The sequence below is a fragment of the Narcine bancroftii genome, chromosome 1 (genome assembly GCF_036971445.1).
Source record: "Narcine bancroftii isolate sNarBan1 chromosome 1, sNarBan1.hap1, whole genome shotgun sequence".
Lineage (NCBI taxonomy): Eukaryota > Metazoa > Chordata > Chondrichthyes > Torpediniformes > Narcinidae > Narcine > Narcine bancroftii.
The window spans coordinates 439,486,623-439,508,245 of record NC_091469.1 but is presented as its reverse complement, the minus strand read 5'-3'; the positions used below and the strand labels follow the sequence as shown (position 1 = coordinate 439,508,245).

At 41.2% G+C, this 21,623-nt stretch overlaps 1 protein-coding gene and 1 long non-coding RNA gene across 3 annotated transcripts in view; one reads left to right on the top strand and one right to left on the bottom strand.

Annotated features, from left to right (window-relative positions):
• The window catches only part of LOC138751710 (uncharacterized), a 95,453-nt gene that overhangs the window by 15,996 nt on the left and 57,834 nt on the right, over positions 1-21,623 (top strand). The window contains exon 2 of the long non-coding RNA XR_011350131.1: positions 12,993-13,052. This is a non-coding gene — a long non-coding RNA (uncharacterized lncRNA). The remainder of the gene's footprint in view (positions 1-12,992; positions 13,053-21,623) is intronic.
• cdk14 (cyclin dependent kinase 14) overlaps positions 8,399-21,623 on the bottom strand; it is a 776,693-nt gene continuing 763,468 nt past the window's right edge. For both annotated transcript variants that reach the window (XM_069914351.1, XM_069914352.1), the window contains one exon: positions 8,399-11,695. The gene's annotated coding sequence lies outside the window, so the exon portion shown is untranslated. The remainder of the gene's footprint in view (positions 11,696-21,623) is intronic.

The following is a 21,623-nucleotide window of genomic DNA, read 5'->3' as shown; positions in this document are numbered from 1 at the left end:
GGACATAGCGAGCTGTGAGGAGAGTGCAGGGCAGTGAGATCTGTGTGGGGACTGATTGCAGACTATCGGGAGAGTGTAGGGCAGAGAGATCTGTTTGGAGACTGATAGCGTGCTATAGGGAGAGCACGGGGCAGTGAGATCTGTGTGGGGACTGATCTGCCAAATTCTACATATTGTTTATATTCTTTTGTAACCTGCAACAACCTTCAGCACCATGCACAACTCTTCCAATCTTTGTATCCTCCACAATCTTTCTGACCATCCTTCCTCCTCTTCATCTAGGTCATTGATTGTTACGAGCCTGGAAGAGCCCAAAACCCAGCATCAATAGATATTCTCCAAGACAAATGGTTACTTAAACAAAAGTTGCTTTTAATTATCTTTAAACATGAAAACAGGATCAAACTTTAATTTATCACTATTGACTTAACCAACCTAACTTAACCCCCTTCTAATTCTATGCTCATGTGTGTGTAAGTCCAGAAAAGTTCTGGAGCCAGGTCCCTGGTTGAAATGGTATCCTCATGTCCATTGGATTACCTGACATAGGTGTAATTTGGGTTTGAATGTTGGAGGTGCACCTGCTCAACCAGCGGGTTGGGTTTGTGCGTCCTCGGGTTTATGGAGGAGTACTAGTCCTGGAGACTTTAGCCACACTGGCAGGGAGACGCCAGTCACCAAAATCCTAGGAAAGGAGAAAAGGCGTTTACGATTGGAAGCTGTGCACAAAAGCGACCGAATGGCATGGAGTGCCTCAGGGAGGCCCTCTCTCCAATAATTAATGACCAGCCTTTTGACCTTAGGGCAGGAGCACTGCCTTCCAGATTACCTCATTCTCATGTTCCACCTGCCCGTTGCCCCTGGGGTTATAGCTAGTTGTATGACTGGCCACCAACCTTTGCACCATCAGGTACTGGTGCAGCTCCTCACTCATTCAGCTGGATCCCCAGTTGCTGTGGATAAATGCCAGGTATCCGAATATGGTGAAGAACTGTGCCAGCACCTTGATGATGGAGGCAGTGGAAGTGTCAGGACAAGGGATGGCGAAGGAAAAGCGGGAGTATTCATCTATGACCGAGAGGAAATCGACGTTCTTATTTGTGGAAGGCAGTGGTCCCTTGAAGTCAACGCTGAGTGGCTTGTGGCGGGCATAAGAAGTGTGGTTTGCACTCTGCACAGGACGCAGTCATGGTCTGGACTTCTTGGACAGTGAAGGGGAGGTTCCGGGACTTGTGGTACAGGCATGTGACGTCCGGGTGACAAAGGGTGTCATGCAGCACCTGAAGCTGTTCAGGCTGTGCATTGGTACAGATCCAGGACAGGTCATCGGAGGAGTCATTGAGCTTCCCAAACCTATACTGGATCTTATAGCTGAAGGTGGCCAGCTTGACTGTCCAGCTCAAGATCTTGTTGTTTTTGATCTTGCCTCTGTAGGTGGTACTAAACATGAATGCCACTGCGTGCTGATCTGTGTCTGCCAATGGCGGACTGCTTCCACGATCACCTGGGCCTCCTTTTTGATGGTGGAATGTCCGAGCTCTGAACCGTGGAGATTCCTGGAGAAAAAGGCCATGGGTCTGCCCCCTTGATTGACGGCAACGTCAGAAGCATCGCACTTCACCTGGAATGGGGTGATCTAATCTTTGGCAGGTATCATAGCATTGGTGATGTCCTGTCTGATGTGTGTGAAGGCCGCTTGCGTGTTGGTGGGTAGGAGAAAGGTGATGGCTTGGGCCAGTGGGAGCACCTTGTCTGAGAAGTGGAGGACCCTCCAAGTGGAGGGTCGGTGCCTCTGCTGTCCAGAGAAATCTCTCCAGGTTGGCATTGCGGTCCTGCTGGTTGTGGCTACAGATGGTGACATTGACCAGGTATAAGAAAGTCACTCTTAGATTGTGCTGGTCTACCATGCAGTCCATCTCCCACCAAAACACGGAAACTCAATTTTTGACCCAAAACAGGACCCAGGAGAACTGGTAGAGGCGACCGTCTGCCTCAAAGGCGGTATAAGGTTTATCCCGGGCATGGATAGGGAGCTGGTGGTAGGCTGACCTTAGGTCAATCATGGAGAAAACCCTGTACTGGGCTATTTCATTGACCACATCAGCAATGCAGGGCAGTGGGTAGGCATCCAGCTGGGTGTACTACTGGTTGATGGTCTGACTAGAATTGATGGCCATTCTCGGTTTGCTGTTGTCTTTTATGACAAGGACCAGGGCCTGCCAGGGGCTTGTCTGGGGCTCTATAACTCCTACTGCCAGAAGCCTCCTCACCTGGGCCTTGATAAAGATCCTGTCAACCGCACAGTAGTACCTGCTCTTGGCTGTCAGGTAGTTGAAGAGAGATGGAGGTGGTAGGGTGGAGAGCCCGCAGGTGGACTGGGGGCGGATGCTGGACTTTGTCCTGTGGTTGGTAAGTGGGGGGAAGTGGGCCACCAAAGGCTAGGATTATGCTGTGGACGTGACACTGGAAGTCAAGTCCCAAGATAACTGCTGCGCAGAGATTGGGCATGACCAGTAGCCAGAACCCTTGCTATGTTTCCCCCCCTCCCGATGTCAAGTTCACCAAGCAGCATTCCAGTGCCGTGATAGAGTGGTCCTGGGCTACGAAGGCGATAGCGAAGTTTGCTGGGTATACTTTGTGTTTCAGCATACGGACCACTTTCGGGTAAACAAAGCTCTCAATACTACCACTACCAGGCATTTTTATTACATTCCCATTGACAGTGATGTCCATCACCCTGCGCCCAAGTCCATGGGGAATGTCCTCCGTTACCGTGGTGGATGCTAGAACTGCCTCAATGTCCAAATCGCTGCTCCCCAACAGTTGTGGTGAGTAGCGGCCATTAGGAGCGTGGTGTGGGATGAGTGCACGGTTTTGCACATGCACGTGTTGACCACATTGTCTGGTCGGCAAGACGGGCGAGTTGGATTCAGGGTAACTGGGGGTCGGCTGGCCATGATGAAAATGCCCAGGAGACGCACATGGCGTTGGTGTAGTCGGTTGATTTAGCCTGAAGTGACATCGGAAGTGATGTCGTTGGTGCGGGTGGAGGTTGGATGGTGAAAGATGGCGGTGCCTGTAGTGAGCACATGGCAGTGGTGTGGCAAGCGTGGAAGTGACGTCGACAGTGTGGGAGGAAATGGCGGGCTGCCAGGCACTTGCACGTGGGGGTTGTCCAGATAGTCGGAAGGGGCTCATAGTTGGTTGCAGAGGACTGTTACATAAAGTGCCTTTCTTTCTGCATCAGGAGCAATGTGAGTTCCTCGCAGCACAGTTCTTTCACACCGGGACCCACAGTACTTTACAGCGGTCGACTGTGTCAGTGGATACAATCATTTCCTCCATGTGGGGCCCCTCAACGACTGCTGTTTTCAGCATCGGCCAGGCTGGAGGTTGGGGGGAGACAAGTATCGAAGACCTCCACATGGTGAGCTGCAGCTTCTAGGGAGCAGACCACCTCCTTGACCCTGGTAAGGGAGGACAGTCTCTGTCGAGTCACCCTCGATTGCAGCCCTCGCACGCAGGCATCTCGAACGAGTCGCTCCTCCTCCCCAGCAGTCACCCCATCTTCAATCGGGCAATTTGGAGATACAGCACAGTAACAGGCCCTTCTGGCCCATGAGCCCAAACTGCCCAAATTCACCCAATTAACCTACTAACCATGTACATCGATAGAATCTGGGAGGATGCCGGAGCACCTGGAAGAAATCTATTTGGGGAGAAAGCACAAACTCCTTGCAAACAGCAGTGGATTCAAACCCAGTTTGCCGATACTGTAATAGCATGGCACGAACTGTGTCACATTATTGCATTCTAATTTCTCAGTTTGAGTAGGCCAGAATTTCCTGGAAAATGCTAGCATTTTCACTCCATGTTTAAATGTCGGCATTTCCCCATTTAAATATTAGCAAGTTTTGGATTTCAGCAGAAAAACAAACTTGCTGGCTGTTCATCTCTGAAATTTTTGCAAATTGTATTCCAAAGTTGGAATATAAAGTGAATTTGTCCCTGTACACCAGTGATTGAATAATAGGAAGTTTGTGTATTATTCATCAATTTGAACAATTTAAGCAAAGATCCCAGACAAGTATTTGGTAATTTATTTTTCCATTAATTTATTGAGTTTGCTTAAATGCATAGTTTTGAAATGTTGATTTTAATTTTTTTTCACAGTTAATAACTCAATTCTAAAATGAAGTGAACATTTCTCGAATGCCAGGAACATTCAGAGCCATATATTGTCTTTGACGTATTTGACAATTGTTTCATCGAACAAACTTATTCTGGACCACCCACCTGATAGCTTTACTTTATGAATCACTGCTGTATTCTTTGGCATTTCAGATCAAGATAATTTTGGGCAACAACTCAACCCAACAGATTATCAGATTCTGTGAAAATTATTACTGCATAGGTCAGCGGCAACAGAGTACATCTAACCACAGGTTCCACTCCATTATATCGTCTAAGCACCATTCTGTGATCAAGATGAATAAATAATGAATGATGTAAAAATCCTGATTTTGGTTAAATGGCATGAAAGTATTACATTTTCCTTAGTACTTTACCAGAGGCATTTACATCGTCAAGGATTCTCCGTCTGGGGAAACAAGTACAATTGGCAGTTGATTAGGACATCAGATCAGCTGGAGCACTGTTTCAATTCTCATTGCCATGCTGTGGGAAAGATGTGATTATGCTAGAAAAAGCGTGGAGGAGATTACCAAGATTGGAGGACTTTACTTAATGTATAGGTTGGGAATGTTTTCCTTCGAGATAGGGAGGTGAGCATTAATCTGATACAGCTTTAATAAAGGCAGAGTTAAGAACGATATTAAGCTGAAAATGTGCAGAAGAGCTATGAGGAGAATACTGCTACTGGATTTAGTTGACTCAGTGAGGGGCATAGATAACATAAATGGTCGCAGACTTTCACAGGTCAATGGTCTAAATCAAAAATGCATAGGCTTAAGGCTAAATATTTCAAGGGGAGGCAAGTTTATCCACACAAACTAATGGATATGTGGAATGAATTGACTTTGGAAGTGGTAGCAGTGGATACAATAACATTTCAGAGAGATTTGGGGAGAGAGGGGAAAGGTTTAGAGAGATATAGTCCAAACAGAGGCAAATAGGACAAGCTTTGGGTAGACAGTTGGACAGCATGGATGAATTGGGCTGAAGGTACTGTGTATTTGTATTGTAAAACTCCATGAAAATGACTAAAATCTGTGATATAGACTACAATCTATGTAGGAGAAGAGACTAATGGGGATATTGTCATTACCTTGATGAGCCGAATATTCTTTTTTTCACATTATGAATAATGTGAAAAAAAGAGAACAAGAATATTGGAAATAGTGGACAAGGGAGTAGCAGTGGCAACAGCCCTGTTGGAGTGCTGAAATGAGAGAAGACCCATTTGGTGGTGGAAATTACGGAGGATAGTCGATTGAATGTAGAGGTTAAGGAGTTGATGGTGAGGACAAGGGAACTCTCAGCTTGCCTCCCCTCCCCCCACCTGTTTCTTGTAAAGATTCTATCTTGTTCTATTTTCTCATGGCATGGCAGGGGAGGTGAGCAGAGTTGATGGGCTTTTCTATGTTTATTTTTGGCATTATTATGGGCAATATCCATTGGAAACCAACCCACAGCTATCTTCACCACACCCTCTCCCATGTTGTTTCCTTTCTCTCTTGCAACTTAAAAAATGTTTGTCTTCTCACTTTGCCATTTCTGATAATGGGTGTTGAGAGATGGGAGGTGGGATTGATGAAAATTGCAAGTCTGCAGATGTGCGAATGTAGTTAAAACACAGAAATGCTGTTAAAAATAAACAGGTCTCGTAGGGTCCAAAGGAGATAAAGATGAACAAGCAACGCTTCAGACTTTAGGCCTTCAAGGTATGAGCAAAGAGTAGGCAGGTGTCTGAATTAAAAGAAAGGTCAGAGGGAGGAGGATAGGAGAGTGGAAAGGTGAGAATTGATTGAGGAAGGGGGATTGCTCTGGAAATGCAGAGCTGGGGGAAAGGAGAGGGATAAATGGGATGGTGCAGGGCTAACTAAAACCAGAGAAAATGATGTTAATTTGGAGGGTGCCCATCTGGAATATGAGCTGTTCCTCTCATTTTTGGCTGGTCTCAGTTTGGCAGTGCATGAGACCATGGACAGACATATCAGCAAGGGAATGGGCAGGGAATTGAAATAGGTGGCCTCTGGGATATCCACGCTATTGCGGCACTTAATGTATTGATCTCCCAGTCTGTATCCAGTCTCTCCAATGTAGAGCAGGCCACCAAGGGAGCACTACAAGCAGATGACTCCTGCAGATTCAGGTGTGAACTGTTGTTTTACTTGGTAGGACTGTATGGGGACCCAAATTGAGGAGGTGTAGGTGCAAGCATAGCATTTCCTGTGGTCTCAGGAGTAGGTATCAATGAGGAGTGGATGAGGGATCGGACCCTATGGAAGGCAGAGAGGGGATGATGTATCTGATGGTAAGATCACATAGTAGTTGGTGGAAATGGTGAAGGATACCAAGTTGAATGCAGATGCTAATATAGGGTGGTATGTGAGGATAAAGGAAATCCTGTCCTATGGGGGACAGGGCAGATGTGTGGGTAATGGAGGATTTGCGGATGAGGGAGGAGTTGACGGTAGTAGAGAGGAAGCCATGTTTTTTGAAGGAGGACATCTTGGATGATCTGGCAAGGAAGACCTCGTTCTGGGAGGAAATGGAGAAATTGTGAAAAAGGAAAGGCATCCTTACAGGGCACAGGCTGTGAAGAGGTGATATTGAGGTAGCTGTGGGAGTTTGTGGGCTTGTGCAAAACATCTGTTGAGAGTTTGTCTCCCGAGATGGAGATAGAGAGATCAAGAAAAGGGAAAACATTGCTAGAGTTGAACCAAGTGAATTTGAGGTCAGGGTTAATAGCAAAGTGGATCAAATTGACAAGCTCATCACCGGAGCACCAAAGTAGTCATCATTAAAACAGAGGAAGAGTTGAGGAGCCTTCCCTATGTAAGCTTGTAGCATGGATTGCTCCATATAGCCAACAAAAAAGGTAGGCATAGGTGGAGCCCATGCCGTACCTTTAATTTGGAGAAACTGAGATGAATCAAAGGAAAAGTTATTGAGGATGAGGATGAGTTCTGCCAGCCGGAGGAAGTTGGTTGGGTATGTTGTTGAGAAAGAAATGAAGGGCTTTGAAGCCTTCAATATGGGGGATGGAGGTGTATAGAGATTAGATGTCCTTGGTGAAGATGAGGCAGTCGAGGCCAGGGAACTGGAAGTTGTTGAAGTGATGAAGGGCATGTGAGTTATCGCAGATGTAGGTAGGGAGGGACTGGACAGAGGGAACAAAGTGGAGTTGCAGTAAGCAGAATCCAGTTCAGTGGGTCAGGAGTACGTGGAAGCGATGGGTCTACTGAGGCAATTGGGTTTTTGGTTCTTGGGCAGGAGGTAGAACCAGGCAGTGCAGGATTGGGAAACAATGAGATTGGTGATGATGACCAGGAGTGATGTCTCAAAGATAGTGCGCGACGATGTTTTGATGAGCTTTGATGGGGTCCTGTTGGAGGAATAAGTAAGAGGATGTGTCTGAGAGTTGTCGTCAGGCTTCAGCCAGATAGAGGTCAGTGCATCAGAGGACAACAATGCCACCCTTGACTGTGGGTTTGAAGGTGAACTTAGTAATAGTGCAGAGAGGTTGGATGGCAAGGCGTTCCAAGGGGATGATTGGAATGAGGGAGGGGAGTGGCAAAGTCAAGTCGGTTGATGTCATGACAGCAGTCGGAAATATAGTGGTTCAGAGCAGGCAGGATAAAACGAGGTGTCCAGGAGGAGGAAGAAACGATCTATAGTGAGTGGGTGGGGGGGGGGGGGGGGGAAGGTGGAGAATCCTTGTTGAAGAAGTAGGCATGGAGACAGAGCCGATGGAAGAAGGGTTCAGCATCATGGCGTAGAGGAGTGGGCTAAGGGGGGGACGGACGAAGGTGAGTCTTTTACTGAAGACAGAATTACACTGTACAGATTTGAACTGAGACATCAACTCTGTTTCGTTCTCCTCCCCCACCCCCCCCCCCATCCTGCTTGACTTGCTGAGTGTCAGCATTTTTTTGTTTTGGATTTCCTGCATCGTGCCCTAGCTCACTGTGTAGCCTACTGCTAGATGAACATTAACCTTCTTGAAAGAGCCTTAATACCATGTTTTACACATTTAGTTTCATGTAACTATGGTGAAACAATGAACAATGTAGGAACAAATCACATCATATCATATTAGATATTAATACCAATGGTAATTTGGTGCAAATTGTATCAAATAAAATATCGGAGTATTGGTACAGTTTGTAATATAGGAATTATGCCTAAAAATAGGATGATTAATTTTCAATCATTTAAAATAATCTGCTGTACTATTTTATTTTCATGTAACAAGAAACCAGTAACAGGAGGACATACAATTAATACATCTGCAATAATACATTACATAAGTTTTAACAAATAATGCACACTTATTTTCTATATTCTAGACTTTCTCAAGGTTTGTATTGTTTATTTGTTTTATGTATATTTTTGATTCCGTACCAAACAACAGCATATCAAGATGATAGATTTTAATAGATGCATCTTTGAGAAAAAAAAGTATTTGTAGCCCACAAGTGCAGTTCATTGGTTTTGTTTATCTGCTGGACACCTCCTGTCAATGAATTAACAAGGCAGTATAGCAAAAACATACAATGGTTCTCCAATATAGGGGAAGCAATCAAAACCCATGGCAGCCTGAATTACTTATTTAATTCCTCTTTTGCAAAGACATGGAAGGAACAATCATTATACATGTAGAAATTGATTTTTAAAAAGCATAAATATTTACAGGATATAAGAGGCTACAGATTCCACAATTTGAACAGCTAATCTCTGTCACCCAAGCTGCGCAGTCATTGTTTATGAATTTTTGCATTCTTGTTATGTACCCATGTTTTCTCAGTTATGAATCATTTATCTGTTTAAACAAAATTCAAATAAAGCTCATCAATATCTACTGGTGTCACACAAAAACTCAAAGAAAAAATATTGTATGTCAAAAAGAGTGCTGCGTAAGCACATGGAAGATGAACATTTACAAAGCCCAAAAAAATAACTGTTTACTTCATAGTATATTTCCGAAGTTAACTCCTGGATTTTGCCTTCACTTTGTGCAAATGCTGACATAATTTAAGTACTCAGTGCACTATAAAGTTCCTCTGAAATTCAAAATAACAAATTTCAGTGATTGTAGAGCCAGCATAAGACAGTGCAGCCTATTTTTATATAGCAAATCTGATAAATAAAAAGAAAACATAATTATCACGTTACAACCACACAGCAACCCAAAACACGAGCTAACTGCAATAATGCAGTTAGTTGTGAAAATTGGTACCTGTAATAGGGGTCATATTACATACGTACAATAAACATCCTTCACCGTTGATAATAACTTTGAGGAAACTCATCCACATTAGAGCCTTAAAAATTAATCTCCAACAGATTTTTTTCAATGATCTTTCTTATAGCGCTGATTCTCCAAAATCTCCATACATGCTTAATGAAATAGCTGCCTAAAATTAAAATGTGTTTCTCACATTCAATTGATTTGACCATCGTGTATTTAAAAAAACCTCATCAAAATAACAGTGGAATGAAAGAAACTCAAGAGTACCAGAGTGGAAGTCACACTTGTGAAAACTTCTTTGAAGGTGAAACTCTGCCAGGCAGTATTTTATGCCATAGTCTTACACTGTTCATAAAATGCTTATACAAATACTTTAACTCCCCCGTAAATAGCTTTGTCTCAATGTCTTAAATAGATTTTTCAAATGTACCCTTAGCTTCATGCATGAGCAATTATTCTTGCTTGATTTGAAGAACAGTTAAAAATCACACTTAAAATTTTGAAAATGATCATTGATAATGCTTTTTTTAGTGGTTATCTAAATATCAATGGTTGCACTTATGAGGGCATCAGTGAATGTAACAGACAAAGCCAAGAAAGAAGGACCATATAGCAGCTGTAAATAACACCTTTTTTTGTGTAACTACATACGAGTTGGAAAAACAGGAATGTTTCTCGATATTTTAATTTTAATGATCAATGGTAATATTAAGCAAATATTAAGCATCTTTGCAATTTAATCTTCAATTTCAACTATACATTCACAAGCAAGCATTTTATGAATTATTTGGGGCTTTAAAATGACACATTTGCACCCCTTCCTTCTGATTGAAAGTTATGTTTGTTTAAAGCATGATCTACAGTCAGCTGAAATTACCCACTTTGATTTTCAATGTGCCTCAAGGCTTTCTTAATAATAATTATAGTTTATTGGGGCACAGATTAAATAGGTAAATAAGACTCTTGAAAAAGTATTATAGAAATAAATGCATCACCTCTGTTGAGAAATTAAATTTAATGAATTGGTACCTGTACGCATGAAGAACTGAATTAAATCTCATCAGTCACTAAATTTTTTTATATATGTATCCTATCATCTGTGAATGACAATAAAAATGTTTTTTGTATAAGAAGGTGCCACGGAAGATTATGAAGACTAAAAATAAGGATACCCTTGAAAACAAAAAAAAAAATTATTGCTGAAAATAGCTCACCATGAAGAAAGATATTTATTGATGTGGATAGTAAGTGCAAGTTTACTCCAAATAGAAAATTAGTGAAAATCATCCCATAATATTTCGGTTGTGATAAAATGAGGTGCCTGTCTCAGTGGTAAAACTTGGTCCATGCTCAAACCAGTACAGGAAACAAATGGGTGGACCGAGGCCAAAAGGTGAAAAGGCCACCTATGGTATTTGAAGAATCCCATGGCTCCTGCATAGAGATTTTAGCTCTGCGTTTAAAATGAGCTCCCTCATTATGGAGTGTATAGCAAGAACAGACTTTCAGTAATGATGCCTCTCCAGAATCTGTAGCAACAAAGGTGTGGGTATAAATTTCACTCAAGACTTCATAGGGCTAAAGAGATACCATTATTTACATGTTTTCTTTATATTTCTCTAAGAAGCCAAGCCAGTGATGTTCATGATAGTGCAAACCATTTTAAACACTGCAGTTCACCCCATCATCTGAGGACTTATCCATGTTTCTTGCAAGATCCCAGCTGGAGCACTGTCACAAATGTTAACAGTGCTTCACTTGCTATTTCATTTCAATTGTACACAAAGGTATGCTGATTTTCGTAAAACATATGCAATGTCTTTCATGCCATTGTTGATTGCTTTGTGTCGCTGGCATCATAGGGTTTCCTGGCATGCTCAAGATAGTTTCCAAAAAAAATCTTCAGAACTTCAGTGTTGCCAGTGAAATCTGAATGAGCTGTACAAGAATGCTACACTACCACAGAAAATCAAAAGGCTGACAGACAAGACCCTGTAAAGCAGCACAGATCATTTATCAGCAAAGTGAATCTCTAAACAAACTATTAAAAAAGAGGTGGTTCTTGCATGTCATGGTTTAGCATTCAAGATGTCAAATTCAGAGCACAAGAATAAATAAACCCACACAATGCAAATGGAAAGAATTGTCTTAATGTCAGCAGGTATTCGTTAACATGAATATGAACAAGAGAAGAGGTGGCTTTAGTTTCTTCGCTTTTCTGTTTCTTTAGCTGCTCTTGGGAACTGGCGATGGAGTTGCCTATAATATAAAAACAAAAACCATCAGAATAGTTTAGTTGTTACTGTGTATATATATAACCTTTTGGTTTTTACTAATATCATCAATATTTTATCGCTATTAATACCATCTGAGATGTGCAAATAAATAGCAGCCCTGTTAGATCAAATTAATGTGATAATAATATCTATTGTCATAGACATAAATACGAAGTATATATGCCCAAAAATTCTTACTTGATGCAGCCAAACAGGTACTTTGTAATATTCTTACAGTTGGACTAACAAACTTACAATTGTTCATTAATAGTTACAAGACTTCCCATGAAAATAATTCTGTCCGTTTAACGAACTATGATTTCATGAAAAGAATTTTGTGCGAATAAGGGAAAAATTGTAATTTCCCTCTAATAATCTGGACACTCAACATTTTGTGGACTGAATAACAATGAAGTAGTTATCCTGCCGTCTTTATCATGATCAGTTAAATGAGATGAGTGAACTTTTTTTTACTAAGTCAAGCAATGCACTTAACAAAATGAAGGATGTACCGCTCAAAAATGTTTTTATAATTCACCCTCAATGAAGCTCCAGTTCAATAAACACTGATAAAACCTGTGTTGATTCTTATGCAATTCTAGTGTAAATATTTTCAGAAAACTATTTTAGATGGAATTAATTTCAAAATTTTTTATTCATATCAAAATGAACATACCAGTTCATTGAATCAGATATAAATTAGATGGTAGCATTTGACGGCCACAGTAAGAACACTGAATATTATTGCTTGGCTAACCTAGTTTACATCTATTATTCAATCAGATTATTTAATATGTAACCCTCGGGAATTTCTCAGCATTTCTGTTTGTTTTGAGTCTTTGAAAATATCTGATAGAAAAGTTATAATGTATCAACTGTTATGCTAAGTCAATAACATCAACAGAATTAACTACTTCCATTATTCCTACTAATATATTAATTAGAAATGTAAATTATCGTAGGTTCTCGGTGTGATTCCACTAAGATTGATGATACATGATCACAAAACCATTTGTCTTTGATCCTAAACCTGCGTCTCAAATGGCAGTTTACCAATTGCAAAATTATGTTTCTCTCATCACAAATATATTCCATTTGAATCTGCTACTGCTGTTACCTATCTTTTATAACATTTGTATTCAACTGTTATCCTATTGCAGTTCAAGAAGCACCAAGTCCTGAATAATTAATTGGCCCATCAGTACCCATAATGCATTCCCATCCTGACCTACATGCACTTTGAACTAAATATTTTTTGTCTCCTTTTTTCTTGGAACTAGATGACAGCACTGCATGATGGAAAAGATAAAAAAATTAAAACGAGCACTCCTGGAGGGGAGGTGAGTGACCTGTGGGAGAAAACTCAGCAAGGGAAGATCTCCGCACCTAGCATCAGACAGCTACAAATTGATTAGTTAGTCTGAGGAACTGCCACCAACCAGGCTCGAGAGACTAATTAAAGAGAGCACTGCCTGCATAGATACCCCATTGACACTAAATTTGCTCAGCTGCTGCCCAAGGGAACCTGAATTATCTTAACGGCCATGATTTTCATGTCTGCCTCACATTATAGGTACAGTGTAAGGGATGAGTACTGTTCCCTTCCCCCTTAAAATTACCAAATTCTAAATGACCTCATCAGTTTTTTAATGCAAGTGATACAGGTTAGCCAAATAAATTTTAAAAGTTAATCTGTCCACAGACATCAAAATCAAACTCTGTGATTCACTGGAACAGCTTACAATATTGAATAAAATATATGGTTCACATTTTAAATTCAATTTTAACGCAAGATGCCAAAGTGACAAAATATGTAGGAGCTTTAAAATGACTGCCATAAATGATACTGTAAGCATAATTGCCCCATATCAATAAACTTGGGGAAAGCAGGGTGATCAAAAGACCCTCCCCAGCCTGGTCATACTCTTTTCTCCTTCCTTCCAGCGTGTAAAATCACTCATACCAGATTTGAGGACAGTTTTTTTCTGTTCTTCCTTCAGGTTACTACATGAAGCACACACCAGGAAAATAATGTTGCTCTTACTCTATTCAGACTGATTTCTCATTGTAACCCAACTCTCTGTGCTGTGTTTTATTCTGCTGTACTTGTGTATGGATGGACTTGCTGGATAGTACACAACAGATATTTTCACTCTACCTTGTTGTATATAACAACAAATTTAACTTGAAATTTTCATAAAAACCTGGTCAAATTCATTCAGAATTACTGAACACAATTTGTACAAACATCAGAAAATTTTGAGGGAATTATACTTCTATTTTGGAGGTTTAGAAATGATTAGAATCAATATTGTATGTGGCGTAGCCTAGCTAGTTGTGCCCACTGATGTATACATCTGTGGTGCCCACAGACTTGCCTAGAGTCACCCCTTGCTCACAATAATCCTGGTTTCAGAGAACCTATCCTTTGGGCTGAAAATGTAAAGACTAAGCTGTGCCAGCAAGCCAGTAATACACTGAAGCTCTGGAAAATCTTTGGATAATCTTTAAACAACTGGCAAAGCCTAGCTCAGTTTACAACTAAAGATAAATGAAATGAAATATAGCTGTCCCTTGAAAACTAACCTTCAAATTGTAAAAAGTCAGGTAAAACATAAGTGATTAAAAACCTAAATAACCAAAGAAAAGAACTTATCTTTTCCTTTCTTTCCTTTACCCATAGCTATAGAATCCCAATTGAAACTAAGACATGGGATCTTGGAGCAATTTCACAGTGTTTGTCCAATGGTTGTGGGTCTAAGTGCCTAAGATTACTTAAGAAGTTCAGGTGGTTAATTATGTAAACATGCAGGTCTTCCATTTAAACATAAGCAATTTGTTTAGAATCCCTAGCATGTACCAGCAAAGCAGGGGGCATTAACTTTTTTTTGTAAGATGTTAAAGAGCACGTTCAACATATTGTTGTAGAGACCATCTTCAACAATATTAGAACAATGAAGAGATATACATCTACAAAAGAGCTGTATTTTTTTCTGCCCATTCACTTCCTTATAGAATGAATGGAAGTTAATTACCCACATGTATAAAATGTTTAGGAGAAAATACAACATCTCTGGTCTTCTCCGCTGGCACTTAATTCAGACGCCCTCACACAGCAACACACTTTTAGGCTACCTTTGGAAAAGAGTTGAGGATAGTGAGACAGAGTTTCAGAGCAGAACTTACAAGGTTTCATTGAGTATTAGAATGCGCTAATTCTGTTCGGGTTTGCTGTTACGGATTTTTACTGGGATGTTATTCTGAATAGATGATGGGAGAAAAGACATCTATGTTGAATTGTGACTTATCTACACACAATCCAGAAGAGTATATCCTTCCAAAGGAAGTGTTCATGTAGATGTAGGAAAACTTACTTTTATCAACCCCATTGTGATAAAGGCCAGCATTTCAATTACCATTTAATAGCATGCACTTTCTTTAAACAGCCAGGTATCTTGGAACACCAATATTTATTAATCTCATGTTTTTATATAATTCCCTCATATTGTTCGGACCCACGCAAATAAGTTTACATTTTCCACCTGCCCTTTGTGAGCTCCCTCACTCTGTATATATCCCTTTGCTGACACACTGTGTCCTCTTCAATGTCTTTTTCATCATCAAACTTGGACACAATACATTTAGTTCCTTAATCCAGGTTATTAGTGCAGATTGTAAATTGATAACCTGTCAGCTCTGATCCCTGAAGCAGTCTACTAGTTACAATTCAAACTTAGAGAAAGATCCCTTTATTCCAATAATCTACCTTCTGACTGTTCACCAACCCTCAATCTATGATAATACATTGCACTCTTTGCCATTAACCTGTACACTAACCTTTTATGTGGCAACATATTGAATACCTTTGGGAAATCCAAGTAAAAAATTACCACCTCTTATTGATCTATCCTGCTGGTCACATCCTCAAAGAACTCTCATAAATATGGTAAACTTAATTCCCTTTCATGAAGTCATGCTGATTTTACTTAATCATGAAAAATACTTTCTCAGATTCCTGTCTAAACCTTTTATTCTACATCTGGTGAACCTGCAGAACACAACCTCCAAGACCTTCAATGTTTAGATATATTGTCAGACATGACATCACATACAAGCCTGAGATTCTTTTTCCAACGGGCTAGACAGAATATCTACTGTACTCAAGAAAAGATACGTATACAAAAAAGAGAAATATAAACAAGAAGGAAGTGCACTACAGAAAATAACTGTTCAGGAATAAATATTGTGCAAAGTAAGAATTCCTTAAATGAATCTCTGATTGAGTTTGTTATTAAGGAGTCTGAAGATGGTAGGATAGCAACTGTTCCTGAACCTGGGAGTACAAGTCTTATGGCATCTATAACTTTCTTGATGGCAGCAGTGAGAATAGGGCATGTCCTGGGTGGAGTGCATCCTTGATTATTGCTGCTGTTTTCCTACCTCAGCATTCTATGAAGCATTCCATGCCTGTGATGAAGGGCTTTCTGCTCAGAGGTACTGGTCACACCATGATGCACCCACTACACATTTCAACTTTTCACTACACATCTGTGGAAGTTTGCGAAGGTTTGAATGTCACACCAAACCTCAGCAAATCCCTGAGAAGGTAGAGGCGCTGACATTCTTTCTTCACAATGACATTCATGTGTTGGGTCCAGGAAAGGTATGTTTATTATTTCAAGTAAGCAGACGAGAACTGCAGCTTTAGGGCAGCAGTGGGCAATGCCAGTGAACATTCATTTAAGGTGAGTACATGAATATTCAGGGGAGACATGAGGTAGATTTTTTTTTACACGGTGAATGGTGAGTGTGGTAGATATCAATGCGGTGATGGTGGAGGCTGGTAAAATAGGTACATTCAAAGACTTTTAGATAGGCACATGGATGCAAAAAAAAATGGAGGGTTATGAACTGTGTGGTAGGGAAGGTTTAGATTAATGTGGAGTAGGTTTACGTCGGTCATCACAACCGTGATGGTGAGAACAAGTTTGAAGGGTCCAAGAAGTAAGAAGTCTTGACACGGTTTATTAACAATGATCTTTATTTACACGTGGGGGGAATTTTTCAGCAGGGGAACACACTAACACATACAGACAAAGCAACTGCACAAGTTTTCCATCACCGTCTCGACGTAAATAGTGGTGTCGTCCATGAGGTCTTTGTCAGCACTCATGGTTCTGACTTGTAGTGGGGAGCGAGAGAGTGTATCTGAAGTTGTGAGGTTCTTCCCAGGTGTGTGTGAGATTGTGTACGAGTATCTCATCAGCCTCATCCTGAACCTCTGTATCCGTGGCGGCAGCAAATCCAGCGCTTACCCACCTTGCAGACTCACAAGAGGTTTGTGGTCCATCTCCAACTTGAACTGCAGTCCCAAAATAAAATCGTTGAATCTCTTGTAAGCCCAAGTCAGTCCCAATGCCTCTTTTCCCAGCTGCACGTACTGTTGCTTGTTTCTGTTAGCGATCTGGAAGCATAAGCGACTGGTGACCAATTGTCTCCATACTTCGGTAATAATACTGCTCCCAGTCCATATGATGAAGAATCAGCTGATATTTTCAGTTGCCTATTTGGATCGTACAACTGAAGTACCGGTGTGGATGATAGCTCATGCTTGAGGTTACTAAATGTCCTCTGTTGTTCATGTCCCCAGCTCCACTGGTTTTTCTTGGACAACAGGTCTCTCAGTGGTTTGTCCTTTTCAACCAGGTTTGGTATGACCCTCTCTAGTTGGTTTGCCGTACTGAGGAAACTTCTGAGCTCACTAACATTTGTCAGCTCCTTCATGTTCTGCACAGCTCTTGTCTTGTCTGGGTCTGGTCTCTTGCCATCCACTGAGATGATGTACCCCGGAAATGTCACCAGACTCATTCCAAACTCATACTTCGCCATATTGAGAGTGACCCCCTGCTCTTTCTGCTTGTTCTAGGACTGAATAGATCCTTGAAACTTGTTGATCCTTCATGGTCCCACAAATGAGGATATTGTCCATGTGGCAGATGACTCCTTCCAGGCCTGCAGTAACCTCGGTCACCATTCTGTTCTGAAAATGTTCAGGGTAGGCGGTTGAAGTAGTAACGCCTCAATGGTATGATAAATGTTGTGTAGAGAGCTGATTCTTTGGACAAAGGAATTTGCCAAAATCCCATGTTCACGTCCAACTTGGTAAAATATTGTGCACCAGTGAGTATGTCTAGGGTTTGGTCCACTGAAGGAAGTATAAACCTTTCTCTGCACACTGATCCATTCAAAGGTGTCAAGTCCACACAAATACAAACATCTTCTTTATTCTTTTTTAGTGCTAACACTATGCCACAACACCATTCTGTAGGCTCCTCTATGCAACTGATAACTCCAAGCTTCTCTATTCTTTCAAGCTCTCTCTTCACTTTGCCCATGAGTAGCAATGGGACCCTTAGAGGTACTTTTAGTGAAAATGGTTTCACATCAGCCTTGAGTTTAATGACGAATGGCTTCTGTCCATTGCAAAGTTTGAGGTATGCCTTCCTGACCATCTCTTGGTCTAGGGCGTCCAATCTGGCCACTAGCTGGAGTCTCACCGAAGCCGGTCTGCTCAACAGCACTGCCTGCCAGTCTCTCACTGTGAACACCTCTTCTGTGGTGCTCCTCCCTCCTTATGAGAGCATTTCTTTTGCCAATTCCAGGACCATCAATTTCATTCCCCCTGGACTGTAGAATGGCTTCTGCGTTTTTCCTTGCTTGCCATCTTTTAAACACCTGCTCGGGAATGGTTGTAACAGCGTCATCGTGTCGATTTTGAAGGTCACTTTGCTGCCTCCTACGTTAATGTCAGCCATCCAGGGCTCCTCGCCTGATGCTATTTCTTGAATGAACAATCTGTCCACATCCTCCGCTATCTCATTCACCATGCGGGTTGACCTACAGACTTTTCCGTAGTGTCCTCGTTTGCCGCAGTTGTGGCATTCTACACTCCTGGCTGGCCATTGAAATGCTGGGTGAAACGGTAGTTTTCCACACGTGGGACATGTCTTGCGCTCTACTTTGCTCTGCATCATTGTTTTAACTTTTTGCTGTCCTGGTGTCTGACCTTTGCCTTTAAACTTCTGCTGTCTTAAGTTGCTAGTTTGATTGCACACATTTCTCGCAAGTCAGTTTACTGCTGCTTTATCACCTCTGTCTCGCCATTGTGACTGCTTTCATGAGAGTGAGGACTTTGTCGTTATTGTTGATAATAAATAACAATTGTCAAGTTGCATCCTCTCTGACTCTCTTAGACCCACTACTAGTCTGTCATGTAAAAGTTCATCGTGCAGATCCCCATATTCGCAGTTCTCTGTCAGTATGTACAAGGCTGTAATGAACACGTCTACTGTTTCTGCAAGCTACTGCACTCTCTTGTTTCACCCGTTCGTAAATTACATTCTTCTTAGGCACAAAACAATAATCGAACCCTCTCTGTACTGCATTGTACTGCTGCCGCTGCATTCCTGTTAAGTCTAGGCCTTGTAGCATGTCATCAGCCTTGTCCCCCATACAGTAGAGCAGCGTATTTACCTGGTTAGCTTCAGAGGAATTATTTAAATTACTTGCCAGTCTGAAGCACTTGAATCTTCTTATAAATTTCTCCCAATCCTGTGGCTTTGAGAAGTTGAAGTGTTCTGGAGGTTTATTGTGAAAGTCACTGTTGGAGGAGCCGCCACTCCCAATCGGGCTGCCTCTACATATATAACCATATAACCATTTACAGAGCGGAAACAGGCCATGTTGGCCTTTCGAGTCCGCACCGGTTCACTGATTTTGTGCGCCCTCTTCAGGCTTTGGTCCCAGTAGATCTTCATTCAATAACGATGGACGAATTCCTTCTTCAGCTCCCTGCAGGCCTGTCCTCCATCTTAGCTCACCTCTTTCACTTTTATTCTTTCACAGCCTATCCTTCCCTCTGTGGCTCAAAGCTCCTCTTCTGACACCATGTCATGTTGGGTTCAGACATGCTTGTTATAAAAATGACCTTGAGCCTGAAGTCATATTCTTAGCTTGTTTTATTTTACCATACACTTTGTGAATATCTACATGTGCAGGCTTTCCCTGCTAGTCCCTCTCTCCAAGATGCGGAAGTCCTGCCCCGTGATGTCATCGGCCCGCTTGATGTCCCACCAATAGCATAACACCACAGTTTCTATGTTCTATGTATTGTGGGCCTCATTGTGTATATATTTTAGTTGTCACTGATGCAGATGTTGTTGGAGCTGTGAGCAACAGCAGGGTTGGAATATTGGTTGCCATTGCTCTACATTACAATCCTTTTGCAAGCTGACTATGGTGTAAACTTACTGAAGAAGTGTACCCAAAATCACAAGAAACACAGTTCAGGTCATCACACAAAACCTTTCCCCTCCATGACTCCATCTATCCTCTCCACTGTTTGTAAAAAGCAGCCAACATATTAAAAAAACATCCCACCCCTGCCATAGTCTCTTCTCCCTCCTCCTGTCAGGAAAAGCATTCAAAGTGTCTGATCACACACAATCAGATTCAAGTCCTTATCAAACCACGTGCTAGTCAAATGATTTTGTCTTTGCTCTGTTTATAACTGATTTCTCTCTGTAGTCTGCACAGATGTTGCCTGAAATACTCCCAATATTTTCTTTAAAGTATTCCGCTTTTGCCCACTGAATTAAAATGGTCAGTTTTAAAGTGAAACAGTCAGAATCCCTTTCCATAGGGTAAAAATGTAAAATACTGTAAGACACTCATTTAAGATGGTAGCTTGGAGACCAGGGTGGGCGGGGAGCGTGATGAGAGGGAAGTTTCATGGAGATGACCAGAGGATTTGTTTTCTATTGGGGTAGTGGTGGAAGCAGTGTTTAAGGATACCCAGGGAATGGAACAATTTGAATCATGTGCAGGTGAAAGAAATTTATTTTAATTTGGCATCATGTTCAGTGCAGATATTGTGAGTTGAAGGGCCTGAATCTGTTGTACTGTTCTATAAAACATGCAGAATGAAACTACGCTTGCTGAGTTAAAGTCAGTTTCAATACAGAATAGCTGGAATCAACATGAGATCAAGTAAGTGGTATGAATTTTAATTCACAGTAGTTGTGCATTGGGATCAAGTCTCAACCCCTTCTGTCTCACGCTTGCCTTTAAAAAATTCCTTGAAATAATAAACTATTGGAGATGTTTTGGGGATTCTTTTGAGTTAGCTGCCTTGTCTATAAAATATTTCTTGAAATATTCATTGTTATCTCAATTGTTATTTATTATCAACAATAACAACAAAGTACAAGGCAACACTGCTATTTTGGAGTTAAAATATTAAAGATTAGGTTTCTGGCGAAGCCTGCAGTCTAAAGGATAATTTCTCAATTTTGGAATCACAAATTCAGAACATATGAATGTATATGTGTCCCAACATCACATTCTACTCCTAAAAATAATTGAGTAAGTAGCTCAAGAATTTCAAAAGAATATTTACTCCATTAAGACATTCTCCATTAAAGGAGGCAACTCTTTCCAAATTCCAGACATATGCAAAACCACAAAGTAGAAATTCTTTCAAAATTGTGTATATTTTCTATGTTTCATGAAACAGATTTGAAGTTGGAAATAAATGAAATGCAAAAATCATTGTGAGCTTGTAGTTCATCTTCTGTGAAAATGATGCACTTGTAATGGAAGATGCTAGACGAGAACATTGGCCTCCTTCAGCCCACAATTCACACTTGCATTGCTGGTGCAGAGTTAATACAGGCATTACATGTCTTGAATCAAAATGCAGGTCCTCATAGGAAACAGAAAGCCTCCACAATTGTAGGTAAAATATTTGGTCCATTTACCTGAACCACTGTTATTCAGTTGATCCTGGCATCTTTTCAACTGGACCAGATGTCTCCAGTAAGACCTCCTTGCATTGAGAGGAAGAGTAAAGA